At 41.1% G+C, this 15,000-nt stretch overlaps 1 long non-coding RNA gene across 5 annotated transcripts in view; it reads left to right on the top strand.

Annotated features, from left to right (window-relative positions):
* The window catches only part of LOC135091001 (uncharacterized), a 227,504-nt gene that overhangs the window by 126,809 nt on the left and 85,695 nt on the right, over positions 1 to 15,000 (top strand). The window lies entirely within an intron of this gene.

Here is a 15,000-nt window from a genome sequence, read left to right as displayed (position 1 = left end):
ATGGTGTGGGGTGGTTACTGTTGGGGTGAAGGGAAGATGGGGGGAGGCTTTACCGTGAGGGAAGGCTGGGAATGGTTTACTGTAGGGGTGACTGAAGGAATGGAGAGTTTACTGTGCGGGTGAGTGAAGGAATAGAGAGGATTTACTGAGGGGGTGAAGGAAGAAGGGAGGTGTTCATTGTTAGGGGTGAAAGAAGAAGGGAGGAGTTTACTATGGGGGTGAGGGAAGAAGGGAGGAGTTCATTGTAGGGGAGAGGGAAGGAAGACTTTACTGTTGGGGTGAAGAGGTGTAGGAGGAGTCGAGGAAGGGATGCAGAGGGGAAGAAGGGGTGTAGAAAGGGGTGCGTAGGAGGAGAAGTTAAGGAAGGGGTGTGGAGGGGAAAGGAGTTTAGGAAGGGGTGCAGAAGGAAGGAGGAATGTAGGAAGGGGTGCGGGAGCGGGAGGGAAGGGCGGAAGGGATTTGTATGGACGTGTTGGGAAGGATATCATGCAAAATAGAGAGGAAAGAAATTTGGTGCGTGAAAAAAAAAAAACTTGTCTCTCGTGAAGGTTATGGTGACGTGTGTGTGTGTGTGTGTGTGTGTGTGTGTGTGTGTGTGTTTATTTAGGGTGTCAAAACTCCTTTTTCGCTCTTTTTAACTTTTCATTTTAGTTTTTTTTTTTTTATTTTTGTCCATTAGCACGTAAGTTTCTTTTTTTTTGTTTTTTTACTTAAATGTTATGGTCTAGCGCTCTCTCTCTCTCTCTCTCTCTCTCTCTCTCTCTCTCTCTCTCTCTCTCTCTCTCTCTCTCTCTCTCTCTCTCTCTCTCTCTCTCTCTCTCTCTCTCTCTCTCTCTCTCGACCCACATTGCCACGCAGCCTCCACCATCCCGCTAATCCTTTGCTTTCCTCCTCCTCCTCTCCTCTCCGTTTCTCTACTCTTTCCCTTTCTCATTTCTCCCTTTCTCTCCCCTCTCCCAGACTCCTCTTTCTCCTCTTACTTTCTTCCCTCTTTCCTCCCCTTCACTTGATGGTCTCCTTACATTCCTCTTTATCTCCCTTTTCCCTCCCTTTTCTTTCCTTTAACTGTACTATATTTTCCCTCTATATCCTCACAACTTTCTCTTTCCTCTTTTCTATTTTCGTTTTCATAATTCTTCAATGTAATTCCGCTTCGTTGTTTCGTCGTCCTTTCCTCATCTGTACCTTTTCTTGAATAGTGAATGAAGAAACGGTATTTGCGCTTATTATTTGTTTGTAATTCAAGGGATGGAGTGTTTTTGAAGCAAAGAAACACTCGCTTTGCAACTCCAGTCTTTATTTCGCTTGTGGAATGATACGTAACGACTTTTGTAAGCTCCCCACCTGTGCCCATCTGAGTATATGTATCTTTCTGGTCTCTCTATGTTTCTCTTTCAATTTGGAGATCTTTCAGAGGCTTTAAGAGGAACATTAAATCCCGTTTGTAACTTCCAACTGCATTCTGATGGTAATGAAAAAAAGCATCGCACCAGAATCATTTAAAGCTTTACGATCCGCCACCAGTTTTCCATCTGTCTTGATAGAGGGGACACAGAGGAGGAGGAGGAAGAGGAGGTGGAGGAGAAGGAAAGAGATGACGAAATAGTGAATGACAAGTTAGAGGAAAGGTAGAAATAGGAGAGAGAGGAGCTGGAGAAGAACGAGGATGAGGAGGAGCACGGGAAGGAGGAAAAAGAGGAGGCGGTGAAAGACGAGAGGAAGGAGTGAAATAAATAGGAAAAATAAAAGGAAGAAGAGAACTAGGAGGCGGAGGCTTAGGAATAGAAGAAGTAGGAACATAAACATCAGCAGGAGGAAATGATTACAACGAAAGAAAAAAGAAAAGTAAAGAAAAAAGACAGGATAAATCACTAGCAGGAAATGGCGGAGTGAAACAAGAGGAACTGAGAAGTGAAATGCATGGGAAAGACGAGAAGGTACAAGAGAAGATTGGAGATAAATTAATAAAGATAACAATAAAAAAAGAAAGAATTACACGTTTCTGCGTTGAGACATTAAAAAAAAAAACTCTGCAAAATCTGGAATATAATACATCATTTTTATTTTACTTTCTGAGAACAAAAAGTCTGTTAAATCCGTTTTCTTTATTGTTGAAACTAGGTATAACGGTGAAACAGGACTCTCTCTCTCTCTCTCTCTCTCTCTCTCTCTCTCTCTCTCTCTCTCTCTCTCTCTCTCTCTCTCTCTCTCTCTCTCTCTCTCTCTCAGCAAGCAGGTGTTTTTGTATTCCCAGATTCCTTTCTTAAATAACTCGTAGAATATTGCGAAAGAAAAGAAGCTTTGTACGAGAGAGCAATAAGACGAGAGAGAGGAGAGAAATGTAATACGAGGCGCGCTTCCCTCACTTCCTTCACTGCTTTGATGCAAACCTTGGCTGAGTGTCCTGTTCAGAGAGAGAGAGAGAGAGAGAGAGAGAGAGAGAGAGAGAGAGAGAGAGAGAGAGAGAGAGAGAGAGAGAGAGAGAGAGAGAGAACGATAATTTTGTAGCTTAAGGATACAACTCCTTTTTTATTATTTTATTCGTTATGTTATTCCCAGAGAGAGAGAGAGAGAGAGAGAGAGAGAGAGAGAGAGAGAGAGAGAGAGAGAGAGAGAGAGAGAGAGAAATTCATAGCCGTGTTCCAGTTTAGTCTACACGCATATATGTGTTACAACTCTGACCTCGCAGCAGCGGCGGGGAGACTGCGGAATGTAGGATGACAAATAAAACAAAAGTAATGCGTGTGTGTGTGTGTGTGTGTGTGTGTGTGTGTGTGTGTGTGTGTGTGTGTGTGTGTGTGTGTGTGTGTGTGTGTGTGTGTGTGTGTGTGTGTTCCATCTTGTGCTTTTTTTTTTACGATTATTAAAAAAACGAAAAAAAGACACATACACAAAAATAATAATGTATGACTTGAATCTCTTATTTTTTTTTTGATACATTTTTTCTTGCGAGTGTATGTTTCATCTTGCGCAAAAAGAAAAAAAAGGTAACGTATGACTGAAATCTCTTATTTTTCTTGATACAAATTTTCTTTTTTTCTTCGTTTTTTTTTTTCGTATTTACATGGTTTTGTAAGTCGTGGTTGTGGTTGTGGTGGTGTGGTGGTGGTGGTGGTGGTGGTGACAGTAATGGAAGTAATGGCAGCATGGGAGGAGATGGCGGTGACAGAATGGTTGTGAGTTTACCTTTTAAGTTTCAATATTCCTTCTTCTCCTATAGAAAAGGAAAACTTATCTCCCTATCCTGGCACCTCCTCCTCCTCCTTCTCCTCCTCCTCCTCCAGGTGTGAGAAGCGCCAGTGTAAATTTCCAAAGGCAGAGGAAAATTATGGAATTATTCAAAATTATTCTTAAACTTCAGCATCTTTTGAGAAACCTCTTTTTTTTTCCTTCTTCTTTCTCTCACTGACTTTTTTTTTACTGTGAAATACGACGCTTATGTTTTCGTCATCAGGATTCCCTCTCGTCATATTTTTCTTTGGCCGAGCAGAAGATGACGAAAGATAAGCAAAAATATATTCTCGTGTTATATATATATTTTTTTCTTCTTTTCATATTTATCTATGTATATTTTTTTTTTCATACCTGCTTGTTAAGAATTTGCTTGAAATGTATCTTTTTTGTTCGTCAGCAAATCTTTTCTTTTTAATATGTATATTTTGTGTGTGTGTGTGTGTGTGTGTGTGTGTGTGTGTGTGTGCGTGCTTAGTTTTATATATTTTTTAATTTTCTGGTATCGTTGTTTTTTTTTATATTTTTCCTCTTCTTTATTTTCACCGTTTTTTTTTTTTAATTATCCGCTTATTATTCATCTTGGTTCTCTCTCTCTCTCTCTCTCTCTCTCTCTCTCTCTCTCTCTCTCTCTCTCTCTCTCTCTCTCTCTCTCTCTCTCTCTCTCTCTCTCTCTCTCTCTCTCTCTCTCTCTCTCTCTCTCTCTCTCTCTCTCTCTCTCTCTTTCCATTTGTTCCGCTGGAAGTCAGGATTTGCCTTTCAGTGTCCAGAGTTAACCCGAGACCTGCAGCTTTTAGTGTGTGTGTGTGTGTGTGTGTGTGTGTGTGTGTGTGTGTGTGTGTGTGTGTGTGTGTGTGTGTGTGTGTGTGTGTGCTTGTGTGAATGTACATGAGTCATTAGAATGAGACAAGAGAGAGAGAGAGAGAGAGAGAGAGAGAGAGAGAGAGAGAGAGAGAGAGAGAGAGAGAGAGACTGAGGGAGAGAGACTGAGGGAAAGAGACTAAGGGATTGAAGAAAGAGAGCAGGAGGAAGAAAGGGAGAGAAAGAGGGGGAAAAAGAGGGAGAAAAATAGAGAGAATCAAGAAGAACCAGGCTTTGTAAACACCGCGAAAGCTGCCTCACATTCGATCCCTAAGCTGAAGGTTCACCTCAATGACACGCAAACCTCCATCTGTCACGCCTGGGGAGCAGCATCACTCATCTCCCAACCCCCACGCTATCTTCCCGCACCCCCTCCCCTTTACACCTCCATTTGTTCAGCCTGGGGTGCAACAATACTCATCTCGCGACCCCCACCACTTCCTTACCGCAGCCCCCCACCTACACCTCCAGCTTGGGATGCAGCATCATTCATCCCCGAACCCCCAACACTGTCTTCCCGCACCCCATCCATGACGGAACATAGAACATGATGGTGAAGAAGATCTCTCTCTCTCTCTCTCTCTCTCTCTCTCTCTCTCTCTGTTTACCTCCGTCTCTCTCCGTCTCCCTTCGTCTCTCGGTGGAGGAAGGAAGGAAGGAGTAGAGAACCATGTCACTTCTCTCACCTGACACCTGGAGGAGATTAGTCCAGGTAACGGCGTGTGTTCTGCCTCTCTCCCCCGACACCTGTCCCGGGGAGGCTGACACTGGGGAGGACAGGGCCGAGGTAGGATGTTGATGTGTTGCATTTGGGTTGTGGTGGATAGGTGGAGCAGGATAGCGAAGTGAGGGTGGATAGGCAAGATTACGTGGTTCAGCAGTGGAGGAAGATGAAGTGTGTGTGGGTGGACAGTTTGTACTTGCCAGTGGGTGTGTGTGTGTGTGTGTGTGTGTGTGTGTGTGTGTGTGTGTGTGTGTGTGTGTGTGTGTGTGTGTGTGTGTGTGTGTGTGTGTGTGTGTGTGTGTAGGTATGTAGGTGGGTAGATAAGTAAGTAAACGGTTATTACTTACAAATAATTGTACATAATGAAGTGATGCATACATGTCAGGATTTAGCTACGGTCTATTGGTGTGTGTGTATGTGTGTGTGTGTGTGTGTGTGTGTGTGTGTGTGTGTGTGTGTGTGTGTGTGTGTGTGGGCGGACAGCAATTCGTTGTGGCGTGTACGGCTGCCGGATGAGGCGCGCCGTATACGGTTATCCGAAGATGAAGGATTGATGGAAGAAATGTGTACGAGATAAGAACGGAGAGGTTGAGATAAGACGTAGATAATGTGAATAAATAATCGCTTAGTTGTAAACGCCTCAAAAGTGAACTTGTAAACTCCTTCAGACTAAACTTCTATACGCCTAGAGAACTTGTAAACGCTATAAAACGTAACTAGTAAACACCTTAAAACTGAACTTGTAAACACCTTAAATTAAAACTGAACTTGTAAACACTGAACTTGTAAACACCTTGAAACTGAACTTATAAATACTCTTATAAATTCCTTAAAATTAAACATTTAAACGCCGAATACCTAAAAATACACCCAAAAACTAAACTTACAGCGCATTAAACTAAAACTTCTATAAACACTTCAAAACAAAATTATAAGGACCATAAAAACGCATAAACAACCAAACATTGAACCTAAAAACCCAATAAAACTGATCCTCCCTTTAAACCTAAACCAAAATAGCGAAACCCAACCGTAAACCCAAATGAAAACCAAAAGAGCAACACTGCGCGACCTACGAGAGAAACACGACACAGTGAATTCATCTTTAACATTATTTACAACACAAACATTCATCTCAGTCTGCAATTCGATAGTAGAAAAAAAAAGAAAAAAAAATAACAACACAAACTCAGTAATGACGTCGTGCGCCTTGTTGAAGATCAGCTCATTAATAAGGACAAATTAATTATTCACTCTTGCTCATAACGGAGGTAATTACCCAGTGAGTCTATTATTATTCTGTCATTCTATTATTTCACCCTTTCGGTCATTCTCAATACTTTATGCGTCGCTGTTGTGAAGCCTTTGTGTCCCATTCGTTAACTCAAGACATTCCTGGATGAGAGAGAGAGAGAGAGAGAGAGAGAGAGAGAGAGAGAGAGAGAGAGAGAGAGAGAGAGAGAGAGAGAGAGAGAGAGAGAGAGAGAGAGAGTATTCTGTGCGAGTAGCTCATTATTTTTGTTTTTATCATTAGCTACTACTACTACTACTACTACTACTACTACTACTACTACTACTACTACTACTACTACTACTACTACTACTACTACTACTACTACCATCACCACAAAAAACATTATACAGAATCCATTTACTCAAGGACGTACCATCACAGATGACAAACAGACCTCACCAAGAGAGAGAGAGAGAGAGAGAGAGAGAGAGAGAGAGAGAGAGAGAGAGAGAGAGAGAGAGAGAGGGATGGATTACGCAGCCTTGGCGCGCACTCGAGGTCAGGCAATCATTTAATTTTCCGTCAGCAGCTGTAATGAAGACTTTGTCCCGCCGTGAATGGCAGTCTGACGATCCGCCGCAAAAGTCAAATTACGTTATTTCTGTCCAGGATACCGAGAATTGTGTGATGACCGCAGCAATGAGCACAGATTGAGAGGTACGAGGGGCGTGGACGACTAGGGAAGGGGGGTGGGACGTGTGCAGAAGGGGGGAAGGGAGAGAAGGTATAGAAGAGAGGGACAGGAGTAGAGGAAAGGTATGGGAGTGGAGGGAGGTATGGAAGAAACGTAGAAAAATAGAGGGAAGATACAGGGGTGGAGGGAAGTTTGGAGGAAAGGTACAGAAGTGGAAGAAAGTGTGGAAGATCTGAGTGGACTTCTGCAGGTGAGAATCAGACAGACAGACAGACAGACAGACAGGGAACGGAATAAAATATATAGAAAGTGAGGCATAGGAGAGATGAAAGGAGGGAAAGTAAAGGATAAAGATGAAAACGGAAGTATACAAGACTGAACGACAGAAGGAAGGGGAGAAAAGAGGAAACGAAAGGGAAACTAAGTAAAGATGAGGAAAAGGGAGAAGTATAAGACAAGGATGAAGGGAAATGAAATGGATGATAAAAAGGGAGGGAAAATTGAAGAGGCTGGTGGGAGAGGGAGGAGGGAAATGAGGAGTGCAAAGGGTAAATAAGAGGGAGATGGAGGGAGAGGAGAGAGAGAGAGAGAGAGATCAAGGTAAAGTAGAAGGTCGAAGGAGAGAAAAGGTGTATTTTTATGAGGTAACGATTCTTCCTCCTCCTCCTCCTCCTCCTCCTCCTCCTCCTCCTCCTCCTCCTCCTCCTCCTCTTTCATCCCTCAGTCCTCCTTTCATCATGATTCATTCCTCTCCACCTTTCTATTTTTTTTCCAGTCTTCGCCTTGGTTCTCATTTAGCGTTCATTCCCTTCGTCCCATCTTCGTTTCCTTCTGTATTCGTCTAAAAATTAAGTGTACACCTTTATTTGTGTTACATTATATTTGTTGATCGTGTTTTAAGTTGTTTCTCCGCAAGTTTTCCTCTCTTATGTGTTTTTAAGTCTTTTCTAATTTAAATCTCCCTTGGCTTAAAGAGAAAGAGGAGTATTTAGGAAGCACAAGAAAGAGCCTTAAGGTACAGAACAAAGAGATGCGAGTCACTAGACAGAGATTTTAATGCACGTGTTGTTTCAAGTATAATTTGAGAACGTTTCTTTTGTTTTGAAAATGGTGAGGAAGTGAGTTTATGATTCGACAAAAAGAAAAGAAAAAAAGAAAAAAAGAATAGAATGAAATGAAATATAATAAAACAAATAAATGAATAATAACAAAAAAGATGAAAGTGAAATAAGCAAGTAGAAATGATGATAAATAAGAAAAGAAAGAAGGGAAGAATGTATAGGAAATTGATAAAATAGATAAAACAAACATCTTCGTAGTAATTAACTGAATAAAACGAACAAATCAAATAATAAATAAATAGATAAATAACCAAAGCACAAGTCACATCTATTTATTCCTATTATATCTTAACTTTCTTTCTTTAGACAATCCAATTACTTTTTTTTTTCTTTATGGACTTTCCTATTTCTTTCCTGTGGGAGTTACAAGTACTAGTTCTCTCTATTCCTTTTACAGACAACGTATTCTTTTCTGATCCACGAAGCATCTTATCGCCACACTTCTCAAGCTTATCAACGTGTCTCCCTCTCTTTGCGCCCTTCCGTGTATTGATCCATTTATCTAATTTATGCATATATTCATAGGTTTACAGACTTACGGAAAGAAAGAAAAACTTAATATAAAACAAAAAGAACACGAAGAAGGGGGGACGTTGTGATATAAAAGGAATTAAGGGAAAAAACTACAAAATATCGGAAACTGAGGGATAAAAGGAAGGGGAGGGGGAGATAACCCCATTAGAGGGAGGGAGAGAAGGGCTGAGGGAGCTGATGGGGGAGGATAATGGCAAATGGGGAGATAACGCAGAGGCTAATGGGGAGAGGAGGGAGGGGGAGCAAGACTGACTGTAAATGGGAAAGTGATTGGCCCAGGCAGAGGAGGAGGAGGAAGAAGAGGAACAGGAAGAGGAAGTGGAGGGAAATGGTATAAATCCAGGAAATAAACAAGAAAAGGGAATGAAAAGAGGAAAATAACTGCAAATAGTGATGAAAATTAATGATGTCAAAAACTAATGATAATAAAAAAAGCAAGAGGAGGAAGAGGAAGGGGAGAAAAAAATCACAAGTTCGTAAAATAAACCAGAAAAAGAGAATGAAAGGAGGAAATACGACACAAAACGATGAGAATAATGATAACAACAATAAAGAATAAATGTAGATAATAATGAAACGTAAAAAGAAAAGACTTAACATTTTTAGAAGCAGGAATGAAATGCCAAAAAAAGTAGAAAATACGTGAAAAAATATTCGCAGGAGAGAATGAAAAAAAGTTAAATTAATGGAAAGAAAAGAAAATTAATGACACACATGATGGGAGTCTATTGGAAATCAATGTACGAAGAATGAATGGGGAACGAAAATTAATGGTCGAACTTAAAATGAGAGAGAGAGAGAAAAAAAAAGACTTATAAGAACGAACGGGGAAAAAAAAAAAATTGTAATGGGTTTGGAATTAATCGAAAAGAATTAAAAGGAGAGGAAAAATAAACGGTGGAGAGATGAAATTAAAGGGAAAAACACGAATGGCTGCCATGAATTCAACAAAAAGGATAACGAAAAAATGCAAATTACGTAAAAGAAATGCCTATAGATGTTTTATTTATATTAGAGAGAGAGAGAGAGAGAGAGAGAGAGAGAGAGAGAGAGAGAGAGAGAGAGAGAGAGAGAGAGAGAAACTATAAAGGAATAAAAAAGAGATAAAAAAGGAAAAGAACTTAATTAAACCAAAAATTTCACTCGCATAGAAAAGAAGAGAAGGAAAAAAAAAGGAGAAGACTAGTAAAAGAACAAACAAAAATAAAATAAAAAAAGGAAAATAAATAAAATGCAAAAATAAAGGAAAGATAAAAGAAAGCATAAATAAACCAAAGATAAAAAAAAAACATATATAAACCAAAGTCGCCAACTTAAAAAAAAATAATAGAAAAACCGCTCCCACTCTTTCCCCCAAAAAGGAAAAAAAAAACTAAATAAACAGCACTCACTGAAAATTTCCCCTTAAAACGCCTCCCATCTCCTCCCTATTCACTCCACCCCTCTCCCCTGCACGCCCCCGTCCCCCTTAACTATTCCCAGCGTGACGTCACTCTTTCCCCGCCATCAGCCGGTGTTTCCCTTCTCGTTACAGTGACGGGCGAGACGGTGGGGAAAAATTAATAGCACGGCGGCAATTTTCCCTGCCAGTTGAGGCTGACTTTCCGTAACCCCAAGAGATATCTCCTACCCTGCTCCCTCTCTCTCTCTCTCTCTCTCTCTCTCTCTCTCTCTCTCTCTCTCTCTCTCTCTCTCTCTCTCTCGTTCTAGAATTGCTATCCAAAACGCAAAATACGTAAAGAAAGATGAAAAAAATGGAAAGAAGGAGAATAAATATGATAATAGGAGGAGGAGAAGGAGGAGGAGGAAGAGTTATAGGAGTAAGTATTTGGAGGAGTAACGGAAGGACAAGAGAGAGGACGAGGACAACGAGGAGGGGAAAGAGGAAGAGGAAGGGAACAGCAAGTGAAGTAAATGAAGGAGGAGAAATGCAGGGAATACTTTGGCTGTGTGGTTGTTACTTACAGGAATATTAATTAACACCACTCAATTTCCACCTCTTATCTCAGTTTTCAGTCACTCTTAATTATTTACTCTTTATTTCCTCTTTCCTGCATTCCCATCGATCTTTTCACACTTGTATGTAACATTTACCCCTGAACTCTCACTCTCTCTTACTCTCACTCCTCTCTTTACACACCTTTTATCTCCACGCCTCCCCTTCCCTCTCCTTTCTCTCCCTCCTTGCCGCCTCTCCCTCACTGTCTCCAATGTCTCCTCTTTCCTCTCCCCGTTCCTCTTGCCTCAGCACTTCAAATCGAAACTTACACATTCATTTTGCCATTACCACCTGCCTGCTAACTTCATTACGTCCAGGTATGCAGGTACACGGCCAGGTAGACGGACGTGAAGTGGCAGGTAGACCGTGTGACTTTTGCTCTGGTCAGGTGAAAGTGAAAGACTGGGATGATAAATGAGACGAGGAATGTAAGGCAGGTGAAGGGAGGAATAAGGGATGATGCGTGAACGGAGGACACAGTAAAGAAGATGAATGAAGGAAAGATGTGGAATGGATGGAAAAAAATAGGGTTCAGGGAAGCTCGAGGAGAAGGAAAGTGAAATTTTAACATGTAGGAAATAGTGGAAGTGAAAAGAACTGATGAATTGCAACAGTTAACGATATAAATATTGAAATAACGGGCAAGCAATATCAGAGAATGGTAATGAAAAGCCATACAAATATATATATATAAAAAAAGAAAACTATGTCACACACACACACACACACACACACACACACACACACACACACACACACACACACACACACACACACACACACACACACACACACACACACACACAGTACCCAGGGAAACCTTTGGCGGTCGAGAAGAGCAAACTTACCTATGTATCATGTATTTTCGTCCTGTGCAGAAGGACACAGCTATTTCAGAGAGAGAGAGAGAGAGAGAGAGAGAGAGAGAGAGAGAGAGAGAGAGAGAGAGAGAGGGGTGGGGGATGGAGAGAATACCGTAATTCAGGTTGGAAGAGAAGCAAAGTTTTCTCCAGCAAACACAGAATTGAAGTCTTTGTCTGGATCAGCTGCTGGCATTCGTCGTGTTGGTGGGAGATGGGAGTGAGCCGCGCCAGGGAAACTTACATGAGAGAGAGAGAGAGAGAGAGAGAGAGAGAGAGAGAGAGAGAGAGAGAGAGAGAGAGAGAGAGAGAGAGAGAGAGAGAGAGAGAGAGAGAGAGAGAGAGAGAGAGAGAGAGAGAGAGAGAGAGAGAGAGAGAGAGAGAGAGAGGTGGTATAGGAAGTCAATTTTTAACAAACCCTGGCAACCGCAGATTTGAGGCATCAGCAGATTACGTTGTTATATACTGTTATCACTCTTATCTATATCGTTTGTGTACACAGGAAAGAGAAAAAAAAAGTCCTTAGAGGGGAGAGAAAAAAGACTGACAGACAGACAAACAGATAGACAGACAGATAGACAGAAAATACATACACACAATCACAATACTTTCGATTATAAAAAGCTGAGTCAATGTGATGATTTTCCTGTTCTTTTTTTTGTGAGGTACTTTATATCTACCTGAACCTAATTAATGCTACCTGTGGTCTACCTGGCCCTTCCTTACGCCACACTCACCTGAGATTTCGTCAGGTAGAGAAGCTTTTGGCAGTATTACATTTGGTAAGGTAATGAAGAGGAGAATGAGATGGGGAATGTTCAGATTACCTGCTCCTCGTCTTCGTTCTTCCTTGTTCCTCTCATTTTCCTCCTCCTCCTCCTCCTTCCTCTTCGTTTTCTTCTTTCTCTTCGTTTCCTTCTTTTCTCGTTGTTGTGCTTCTTGTTCTTGTTCTTCTTGTTCCTCTTCCTCCTTCTCCTCCTCTTCCTCTTCTTTCTCTTCTTTGTCCCTTTCGTTTTCTCCATTTCCTTTTTCTTTTCTTCTTTTCTTGGTTTTTGTTCTTGTTCCTCCTCCTCCTCCTCCTCCTCCTCCTCCTCCTCCTCCTCCTCCTCCTCCTCCTCCTCCTCCTCCTCCTCCTCCTCCGCCACATTGTTTAATTTTCGTCCGCTATTTTTCTTATTTAGGCTTTAAGTATATTTACTATATTTCTTATATATTACCGAGTGCTTCATAATGCTCATATTGTTATTTACAGTCTTCCTTTAACATTTAGCTTCTTAATGTATCACTGCGTACCTTTTTTTCCTCTTATTGTTGTTGTTGTTGTTGTTGTTATTGTTGTTGTTGTTGTTGTTGTTGTTGTTGCTGCTGTTGTTATCTTCTTTTGCTTTTTCTTCTTGTTCTTGTTTTTTTCTTGTTCTTGTTCTTCTCCTCCTCTTTCTTCTTCTTCTTCATGGGATAATAACGTAAGGTAAATATTTTTAAGCCTGTCACATGATAACAAATGAAGAACAACATAACAAAACCTGCGACAACACTTTAGTCATTCAAGTCACAACATTCACAGACGAAAAAACTGCCACAACACAACCACACAACAACAACCAATAACAAACAACCACAGTAACAAAAAACACACCGTATAACCACAAAATTCTTAACCCATAAAGAATCTAGACCTTTAAAAAAAAAATCCGTGAATAGCAAAATCACTTATACCAGAATCCCATGTAGCAAAACCGCCTCAGATCGATCAGCACAGTGTACCTAGCGGACTAAACAGCAGATATGGTTCCCTGCTATAACACAGGAGGCACTTGAGTCCAGCCAGACAAGGAGGATGGAGAGGGACGGAGTGGTCGGGAGGTGGGAGTGATTTGCATGTAAAGTGTGTGTATCGAGTGCAGGAGAGAAGAGAGAGGGAGAGAGAGGAAGAAGAGAGAGATGGAGAGAATGAGAAATGAGAGAGGAGAGATGAGGAACTAGACACAGAGGATGGAAGGATGAATAGTTGTAAACAGGAAGAGTAGGCGAATAAAATGATGAAAGGAGGAAGAGGAGGAAGAGGAGAAGTGCAGAACGATGAAGAGGAATGAGAGGAAAGAATGTAATGAGAGACTATAAAGGAAAGGAGAGTGTAGGAACGAGAAACTTGGCTGTATGATGATGGAAGGCGGGACATTACGTCATGATAAGAGAGATGAAGAAAAGAGAGGCCAAAACAATAGGTGGGAGTAATTCCGGAAGACGAAGGAGAGATGACAGCACGGCGAGAAGGGGCGGGGGAAAGCAGAGAGAGCAAAATAACAAGTGAGAAGTGCAGCATTAAACATTTAAATACGAGTTAAAGGGGGAAGGACAGCGAACGAACCAAATGAAGGAAAAAATAAAAACAAAAGCTCTCTGTCGTTTAAAAAGTAATAAAAGAGAGACTTTGACAAAAAAAGAGGAAGAAAGAACATGATGATGGACAAGCAGATATAGACTAACAGAACAAAAGAAAACCAAATAAGCGTGCGAACGAGAAAAATGAAGGAGGAAGGGACGGGAAACACGAAGGAGGGAGGGAGGGATGAAAGAAGGAAGACTGAATAAAGTCGATGGGTAGTGAAAGGAGACGGACGGGACAGTATAGCAAAGGGAAGATGAAAGAGCGAAGGCTGCAATATGTATTTTATTCGAATATGTTTGAAATTAACTTTGACAACCTTTTACATTTTAATTCCCTTTGTGCCCGCGTCTTTGTATGATAGAGAGAGAGAGAGAGAGAGAGAGAGAGAGAGAGAGAGAGAGAGAGAGAGAGAGAGAGAGAGAGAGAGAGAGAGAGAGAGACCATGATAAATTCTACACAAACAAGTTGGTACAGAGACAGAGAAATGAACTCTCTAACAGTATCACACTCCCAAAGCCACTGGGAAAAAAAAATAGTAATAATAATAAAAATAAAAGACCCTAACAGGAATTCCTTTGTCTTAGTACTTTGAGGAGCTTATGCAAGGCGGCCTATCATTAACATCCTCATAAATTTAGAAAAATAAGCCTATACTACTTACCGGCCTACAGGGAAATAGATGCGAGGGACGGGGAAGAGAGAGAGAGAGAGAGAGAGAGAGAGAGAGAGAGAGAGAGAGAGAGAGAGAGAGAGAGAGAGAGAGAGAGAGAAAGGGAGAGAAGGGAGGGGATGGCGGGAAAAGAGAGAAGGTGCCTCTCATATTGTAGGTAATGGAGGAAGTATATCATATGTTCCCCGTAGTGAGTAATATATATTGTAGAAATGAGTCTCTTTCTCGTCTGTGTGTGTGTGTGTGTGTGTGTGTGTGTGTGTGTGTGTGTGTCTTGACGAAATATACATATACATAAATTCTGGTGGTATATTTCTCAGTGTCTCTATGTAAACAATTTTCCCAGCTGACTTAAGGACGTATTTCATTTTAATTCGCTGTGCCATCCGCGCGGCGCCTTATGGAGCCTCGGGCAGGTGACTCACGGAGGGGAAGGAAAGTTAGATGATGAACTGTAAAAATGTGAGAAAAATGTTGTGTCAAGGCTAAATTCTCGACTACTGTGACAGATAAGAATTTCAGTTAGTTCTTTTTAGTGTTCGTTTTTATTTAATTGCAATTGTTGTCATGTGTAATTTATTTATTTATTTTTTTATTCATTTTTTGTCCAGTCGTTGAACTAAAGATTATGTTTCTGACATTACTACTACTACTACTACTACTACTTCTACTACAAACGCCAA

Source organism: Scylla paramamosain, chromosome 36 (assembly GCF_035594125.1).
Source record: "Scylla paramamosain isolate STU-SP2022 chromosome 36, ASM3559412v1, whole genome shotgun sequence".
NCBI lineage: Eukaryota > Metazoa > Arthropoda > Malacostraca > Decapoda > Portunidae > Scylla > Scylla paramamosain.
The sequence above is the reverse complement of the archived record's forward strand: the minus strand, read 5'-3'. Positions and strand labels throughout refer to the sequence as shown.